Below are 9,308 nucleotides of genomic sequence, written 5' to 3' on the forward strand. Positions count from 1 at the left end.
CAACGTGGTGAAATTCAAGTCCTTCGAACCGAGCCGGCATTTTTAATACGGCATTGTGATAAGCTGCCATCTTTGGATCTTTGGCGTCAAAGTCACCGTTTATCTGAGATATCGCGAGGTTCGAGTCCCCGCGCACCTCCAGGCGTTGTATGCCCATGGATGTGGCCATCCGAAGACCATGCAGTAGGGCCTCGTATTCGGCTGCGTTGTTGGAGTGTGTGTATAATATCTGGAGTACATACTGGACGACGTCTCCAGTAGGGGATGTTAATACGACTCCCGCTCCTAGTCCTGCCAACATTTTGGAGCCATCAAAATACATGACCCAATTTGAGTATGCGCCGTACTCTTTAGGGAGTTTGGCCTCTGTCCATTCGGCGACGAAGTCGGCCAGCACTTGAGATTTGATGGCTCGACGCGGCTTGTATGTTATGTCGAATGGAAGTAGCTCTATGGCCCATTTGGCGATACGTCCCGTGGCATCACGGTTCTTTATTATGTCATTGAGTGGGACCTCAGAAGCCACCGTGATTGAACACTCTTGGAAGTAGTGTCGTAGCTTGCGGGATGCCATGAAAACCGCGTATGCTATCTTTTGGTAGTGGGGGTGCCGAGATTTGCATGGTGTGAGGACAGTGGATACATAGTATACTGGCTTTTGAAGTGGGAATTTTTGTCCGTCCTGTTCTCGTTCGACGACGAGCACGGCACTCACCACTTGATGTGTTACCAATATGTATAGCAACATGGGTTCACCTGCGTTTGGTGCGGCCAGGATTGGATTGCTTGCTAGGAGGGTCTTTATTTCCTCCAGTCCGGCAGTCGTCGCGTCTGTCCATTCGAAGTTATCCGTGCACCGTAAGAGGCGATAGAGTGGTAGTGCCTTTTCTCCTAGTCTGGAGATAAAGCGGCTTAGTGCTGCCATGCATCCTGCCAGTTTTTGGACCTGTTTGAGGTCTGTTGGTGTAGCTAACTGTGATAGAGCTCGGATTTTAGCCGGATTTGCTTCGATTCCTCTATTGGAAACTACGAAGCCCAGCAGTTTTCTAGCGGGGATGCCGAAGACACACTTATCCGGGTTGAGCTTAATGTCATATGCCCGGAGGTTGTCAAACGTAAGACGTAAGTCTTCTATGAGTGTTTCGACATGCCTAGTCTTAATGACGATGTCATCAATGTAAGCTTCTACTGTTTTGCCGATCTGTTTCTCCAGGCGTGTTTGGATCATGCGTTGGTATGTCGCGCCGGCGTTCTTGAGCCCGAAGGGCATAGTATTGAAGCGGAATGGCCCGTATGGGGTATAAATGTTGTAGCAGCTTGATCGGATTCCTTCATTTTGATTTGATGGTATCCGGAATATACATCGAGGAAACACAGTGAGTCGTGTCCTGTGGTGGCGTCAATGATTTGATCAATGCGGGGAAGGGGAAAGGATCCTTAGGGCAAGCCTTGTTGAGATCCTTGAAATCGACACATAGGTGCCAGGATTTATCTTTCTTTGGTACCATCGCCAGGTTTGCCAGCCAGTCCAGATGCTTGATTTCTCTAATGAATCCGGCCTCGATGAGTTTGGCCAGCTCCTCCCCCATGGCTTGTCGCTTGGGTTCGGAAAAGTGCCGCAGTGTTTGCTTGACTGGTTTAAATCCCTTTAATATGTTGAGGCTATGGTCGGCCAACTTGTGTGGGATCACTGGCATATCTGAAGGGTGCCAGGCGAATATGTCCCAGTTTTCGCGCAGGAACTCTCGTAGTGCGGCGTCAACTGTTGGTGTCAGTTGAGCTCCGATAGATGCTGTCTTCTTGGGGTCCGTTGGGTGGACCTGGAGTTTGACTATTTCTTCTGCTGGTTTGAATGAGGTGGATTTGGGGCGTTTGTCGAGGATCACATCGTCCCTGTCCACTGTGGAGCGTAGTGCAGTTAATTCTTCGGCCGCGAGGGCTTCGGATAGCGCTTCCAGGGCCAGGGATGTGGTTTTGTTTTCAGCGCGGAGTGCTATGTCCGGATCACTGACGAAAGTGATTATACCGTTTGGTCCGGGCATTTTGAGCTTCATATATCCATAGTGAGGTATAGCTTGGAAGTGTGTAAAAGCATCCCGCCCCAACAAGGCGTGATATCCGCTGCTGAAAGGGGCCACTTGGAAGGTTATTTCTTCGGACCGATAGTTCTCCAGCGTGCCGAATACCATGTCAAGTCTGATTTTGCCCGCGCACCGCGCCTCCTGACTAGGAATAATTCCCCGGAAGGTTGTGTTACTTTGTTTGATGCGGCTCCTGTCTATTTCCATTTTATGGAGTGTGTCCTCATAAATGAGATTTAGTCCGCTGCCGCCGTCCATGAGGACCTTGGTGAGTCAAAACCCATCCACGATGGGGCTGAGGACTAACGCGGCTGGTGCTCGTACTGTTCTGTACTTTGGTTCATCACCGGCGTTGAATGTTATAGCCGTGTCATTCCATGGGTTTATTACAGCAATTTGGCAGACTTCGTCGAGCTCGCGAAGTGCCCTTTTGCGCTTGTTATTTGAAGCGAATGTCTCAAAGACTGTCAATACTCTTGGGTCGTCGTCTTCTGGGGGGTACTGTTCCGGGGCATCCTTTATAAGGATGTCCTCGCCGCTCTTGGCTACCTGTCGTAGTATCCAACATGCTCTAAGGCTGTGGGTTGCCACGGTATCTGTTGTTGTGTGTATTTTGCATGGGCCATCGAGCCACCCCTCCAGAACGGTGCCGTGCCGTATAGCGGCTTTGTGTTTTTTGACTGTTGGACTGAGCGTGCCACAAGGGTACGCCCTTTTCGCCTGTAAGGGTAGTTGGGTTGGGGCTGGTGGTTCCCAGCGAGCTGCCCGAGTTTCCCAGGCGCTCTCCATCGCACAGTACTTTTGTACGATGGTTGCTAAGTCAGCGAATTTCAGTATGTGGCGGCGATTGATGGCATTGAGGATTCCTTCGTCCGCGCAATTTTTGCAGAACGCTGATGTTGCGTCCTCGTCACGGCAATCTTTTACCTTGTCCTTGACAAGGAGGAATCTGGCCCAGAAGTGGTCGACCTTTTCCTGAGACTGCTGTTTTATGCTCATGAGAGCCTCTATGTCCGGGTGGGTGGGTGGAATTAAATCCGAACCCCGACCTAACCGATTGTCCGGAATCTGACGACCTTCCAGACTGGACAGTCCGGGTTTTGGAATATCTTCTGATTGTTTGGGACCGCCATCCGATGCTATGTTCGGAGGGCTGGTTGCATCCTTTCGCGGGTGAGTATCCGGCTCTTCATGAACGGCGATCTGAACATAGTCCGTCTTCAATATAGAAGAAGACTTGTCATCCTGCTCCACGACTACCGCAATCTGGTGGGTGACCGGTGGAGTTTCAGTTTCTCCCTGATCGGTTTTAGGCCCAATCTGATCATAATCGATGGCGATTCCCAAAGCAGCGATGCGATCTAGGAGCTCGTTTAAGGACGAAAACTCAACCGGATCCATATTCTTGGAGTGCTCGGAGTTGATGCGAAGGGGATTTTCGATGGCCCGAGAGGTCATCGTCGGCTCCGCGGCCGAACAAGCGATCATAGTAAAGTCGCCCAGCCGGAGGGTTTGGCCCGAGGCCAGAACCACCCCGGCGGTAATGTTGTCTTTAATGACAAGGCGAGCCATCGAGCCTTTCATCGACGGCACAACGGAACTCTCAATGAAAGCACCAATGTCGGTGTCAAAACCGGCGGATCTCGGGTAGGGGGTCCCGAACTGTGCGTCTAGGATCGATGGTAACAGGAGACGGGGGACACGATGTTTACCCAGGTTCGGGCCCTCTCTATGGAGGTAATACCCTACTTCCTGCTTGATTGATCTTGATGAATATGAGTATTACAAGAGTTGATCTACCACGAGATCGTAATGGCTAAACTCTAGAAGTCTAGCCTATGTGAATATGGTAATGTCTGTGTCCTTTCCGGACTAACCCCTCCGGTTTATATAGACACCGGGGGGATCTAGGGTTTACATGGAGTCAGTTACATAAGGAGGAATCTTCATAGTTGGTCGCCAAGCTTGCCTTCCACGCCAAGGAGAGTCCAATCCGGACACGAGTACGGTCTTCGGTCTTCATGCCTTCACAGACCGTCAGTCCGGCCCATGGATAACAGGCCGGACGCCCGAGGACCCCTTAGTCCGGGACTCCCTCAATGCCCTTAATCCCCACTATGACCACCAGCCTTATGTATAGATATTGTTAGATGTGTATAGTCCCTTTTCGGTACATCCCCATTGTATAAGGGGTTTCTTGCACTTTACCTCACATGTATATGTAATGGCCTTTGGCCCTCAGTGAACACTAGTTGCTGATTATCCAACATGGTATCAGATGCTAGGTTAGCCCCTTCCTCTTGCATGATGCAACTCCGTGCCCCTCGTACCTAGTCTCCGGCCACCGTCTCCGGCCGTCGCGCTGCTGTCTCCAGCCACCGTCTCCGGCCGTCGCACTGTTGTCTCCGGCCGTCTGCTCTCCACTCTCTGGCCGGATCTGCTGTCCCTCTTCCTCCTGTGCATCAGCTTCGACCCGGCCTAGCTCAGCCGCTACTCCGCCCGGCTCGGCCGCTGCAGCTCCGCCCCGGCCCGGCTCGGCCGCTGCTCCGCCCCGGCTTGCCCCGGCCGCGTAGCTGCCTGGATCCCTTGTTCCCGCCTCCTTCCTCTGTCACTGCTGCCCTGATCGGCCGCCCGCGCTCGCTTCCCGCTGGCTGCTTCGAGTGCGTGCGCGTGAGCCCCTGGACCTCTCGAGTGAGCAAGGCTGCTGCCTCTCCTAGTCCGGGCCGGCTGCTCCTGGCCCCGCGTTCCTAGGCCGAGCGCCCGAGTGGGCACGCGTGTGCTCGATCTGGAACGATCCAGATTGGTCCTCTCCTTCCGTTGACTCCAAAAAAAGGCAGAGACTCCTTATGTCTTCTTTGGGCTATATTGATGTTCCTCGGTGCTCAGTGATCTTCGATGGTACCAACTATGCTCAGTTTGTGGGTTTCATGCGCATCCATATGCGGGGTCTTCTTCTGTGGGGCGTTCACTTTGGCGAGGTCCTTGTCCGCCATGCCATGTTGCTCTAGTGGCTCCTACCCCGCCAGTGCTGCCGGTTCTTGCTGCTGCTGCTTCCCTAGCTGATCGGGATGCAGCCAAGGCTCTTGATGATGTTGCGGTTGATACCTATGATCAGCAGGTATCCGCTTATTCAAATGCTCTTCTGTCTATCGCGATGATCTGTCTGCTTACACTCATTGGTGCAATGATGATGCTCGAGCTACTGCCGTTCTCACTGCGAGTGTCCTCCCTCAGTTTGCTTCGGAATTCAAGGGACTCGGTACAGTTGCAGCGATGTGGTCTTATCTCTGTCAGCGCTATCAGCCCTCTGGTGATGCTCTCTACCTATCTGTGGTGCGTCAGGAGCACACACTCCAGCAAGGTGATTCCTCTGGTGATGAGTTCTATTCACAGTGCTCTGCCATTTGGCGCCAGCTTGACTCTCTTTGGACAGCTGTTTGTGGAACTTGCCGTTGCTGCTAGACTAGCGGTCTGATTTGGAGTTTCAGAGGGTCCATGAGTTCTTATCTAGTCTCCATTCTGAGTTCGAGCCTCGACGTGCTCACTTGCTTGCTCGTGGTCGTGTGCCTCTCTCGGAGGTGCTTGCCGAGCTTCGTGCTAAGGAGACCCGCCTTCGCTCTGCTGGGTTGCTTGCGATTCCATCATTGTTGGCTGCCCAAGCTCATGTGTCCTCTGCTCGTCTCCCAGCTCCACCGCTCCTGCCCACACCTTCAGGGGGGTTGGTCGCCCTCTCTATGTTGAGAAGGGCCGGTCGCGCCGCGACATCTTCTGTGGCTACTGCTAAGGCCAGGTCACCCAGAGTCTGATTGTCGTGAAAAGAAGCGTGACCAGAGGCGCACCTCTTCCAGTGGGACTCCTGGATCTTCCTTGACTCAGTCACTCACTGACCAGGACATCGTGCGGCTCAAGCGCCTTCATTGACGGGTTATGCTGCTGTTGTGACTGCTTTCACCACCTCATCACCGCCAGCATCTACACCGTTAGGTACATCTTCGTGGGTTCTGGACTCTGGAGCTTCCTTTCATATGTCCACTGATTCTTCAGCGTTGTCTTCTCATCGTCCTCTTGATTCTCCTATTAATGTTCTTACTGCCAATGGCACATCTCTTCCTGTTGCTAGTCGTGGTATTCTTTCCACTCCGTCCTTTTCGGTTCCTAGTGTTTCTCGTGTTCCTCGCCTTACCATGAATCTTTTTTCCGCTGCCCAACTTACTGATTATGGTTGTCGTGTCATTCTTGATACCGACTCTTGCTCCATTCAGGATCGTCGCACCAAGGTTTTGGTTGGTGCTGGCCCCTGGCGCCGTGAGTCAGAGGGCCTTCGGGAGGTTGACTGGCTTTGCGTTCCTTCTGCTGCCACCACTTCTGCCAGTTCTCATGCTCTTGTTGCCTCCTCGTCTGCGTCCTTCCAGCAATGGCATCATCGCCTGGTCATATCTGTGGCTCTCGCTTGTCATCATTAGTGCATTAGGGCCTCTTAGGGTCTGTATCTGGAGATGTTTCTTTACATTGTAATGGTTGTAGACTTGGCAAACAGACCCAGTTACCTTATCCTTCCAGTGAGTCGGTCTCTCAACGTCCTTTTGACTTAGTTCATTCTGATGTCTGGGGTCCTGCTCCCTTTGATTCGAAAGGTGGTCATCGCTACTATGTTTTGTTTATTGATGATTTCTCTTGCTACACTTGGCTCTACTTCTTGAAATCTCGTAGCGAGGTTCTCTCTCTATACAAATGATTTGTCGCCATGGTTCACACCCAGTTTTTCACGCCCATTCATATTTTTCGTGCTGACTCCGCTGGAGAGAATATCTCCCAGCTGTTGCGTGGTTTTCTCGCGGAACAGGGTACTCTTGCCCAGCTCTCATGTCCTGGTGCTCATGCTCAGAATGGCGTTGCTGAACGCAAGCATCGTCATCTTCTTGAGACGGCTCGTGCGCTGATGATTGCCGCTTCCCTTTGTAGAATGGAAAGTATGTCTAGAGGGGCGGGTGATTAGAGTACTTGACCAAATAAAAATCTAGCCTTTTCCCAATTTTAAGTCTTGGCAGATTTTAGCAACTTAGAACAAGTCAAGCAATCAACCTACACATGCAAGTCTAAGAGTATAGTAGCGGAATGTAAAACATTGCACATGAAGGTAAAGGGAGGAGTTTGGAGGGAGCAAACGCAATGTAGACACGGAGATTTTTGGCGTGGTTCCGATAGGTGGTGCTATCGTACATCCACGTTGATGGAGACTTCAACCCACCAAGGGTAACAGTTGCGCGAGTCCACGGAGGGCTCCACCCACGAAGGGTCCACGAAGAAGCAACCTTGTCTATCCCACCATGGCCATCGCCCACTAAGGACTTGCCTCACTACGGTAGATCTTCACGAAGTAGGCGATCTCCTTGCCCGTACAAACTCCTTGGTTCAACTCCACAATCTTGACTGAGGCTCCCAAGTGACACCTAACCAATCTAGGAGACACCACTCTCCAAAAGGTAATAGATGGTGTGTTGATGATGAACTCCTTGCTCTTGTGCTTCAAATGATAGTCTCCCCAACACTCAACTCTCTCTCATGGATTTGGATTTGGTGGAAAGATGATTTGAGTGGAAAGCAACTTGGAGAAGGCTAGAGATTAATATTTATGTGGTTGGAATGGAATATCTTGACCTCAGCACATGAGTAGGTGGTTCTCTCTCAGAAAATGTATGCTGGAAGTGTAGGCATGTTCTGATGGCTCTCTCCACGAATTAAGAGTGGGTGGAGGGTTATATATAGCCTCCACACAAAATCTAACCATTACACACAATTCACCAAACTCGGTGGAACCGAATCAGAAAACTCGGTCAGACCGATTCAGTTCAAAATGTGAACGTTAGGCTTTTCGGTGGGACCGACATGTCAACTCGGTGGGACCGATTTCATTAGGGTTAGGGCATAATGTAATCTCGGTGAGACCGATTACACAAACTCGATGAGACCGATTTTGGTAATAAGCTAACCAGTGAGTTGGTTAGGCAAACTCGGTGGGACCGATTCGCTCATTTCGGTGAGACCGAAATGTTACGAAGGGGAAACAGAGAGTTTGCATTGCGAACTCGATGGGACCGATCACTCATCTCGGTTAGACTGAAACATTACGAAGGGAAACAGAGAGTTTGCAATCCCATCTCGGTGAGACCGAGATCCCTATCGGTGAGACTGAAGTAACTAGGGTTTCTGGTAGTGGCTATGTCAAATGAACTCGGTGGCGCTGGATAGAATGTTTCGGTGGGGCCGAGTTTGACTTTTGGTTTGGGACATATGTGGATATGAGAAAGTGGTTGAGGGCTGTTGGAGCATATCACTAAGCATTTTGAGCAAGTAAGCCATTAAGCAACACCTCGTCCCCTTTTAATAGTATTTGCTTTTCCTATGGACTCAATGTGATCTTGGATCACTAAAAGTAAAACGTAGAGTCTTGAGCTTGAGCCAATATGTGTTCTTAGCATTTTGAGGGGTCCACATTCCAAATCCATGCCATGCCAATCATTGAACTTTCCTGAAATATTTATCTTGAAATAGCATTAGTTCAATGAGCTATATGTTGTTAGTAATTACCAAAAGCACCCAGGGATAGTTGCACTTTCACCTTTCCACCCCACTTTTGGGCTGAGGCTGTTTCTACATCCACCTATCTCATCAACATTCAGCCATCGACTGCTCTGCAGGGTGGTATTCCTATGGAGTGTCTCACTGGTCGTTCTCCTGACTACTCAGCTCTTCGTATGTTTGGATGTGTGTGCTATGTCCTTCTTGCCCCGCGAGAATGCACCAAACTGATGGCTCAGTCGGTTGAGTGTGTTTTCCTTGGCTACAGTGATGAGCACAAGGGCTATCGCTGTTGGGATTCTGTTGGTAGTCGCTTACGCATCTCGCGTGATGTGACTTTTGACGAGTCTCGTTCTTACTACCCACGTCATTCTTCCTCGAGCTTCTCTATGGATGATATCTCCTTTCTTCTTGTTCCCGATACACCCTGCTATGTGCTTCATGTTTCACCTCTTCCACCGGCACCTCTCATTCCTTCTCCCTCACCACCGACCCCCTCTTCTCCATCCTCCTCCTCCACCTCTCCACCATCATCTCCAGTCTGTCGCCCTCTCTCACCGTTTCCTCTGCACTATACTCATCGCCCTCGTACTGAGGATGCTTCCCCTGATTCGCCTGACGCGCCTTCCACCTCTAGTGCACCTCCGT

This window comes from Triticum aestivum, chromosome 3D (assembly GCF_018294505.1).
Source record: "Triticum aestivum cultivar Chinese Spring chromosome 3D, IWGSC CS RefSeq v2.1, whole genome shotgun sequence".
Classification (NCBI taxonomy): Eukaryota; Viridiplantae; Streptophyta; class Magnoliopsida; order Poales; family Poaceae; genus Triticum; species Triticum aestivum.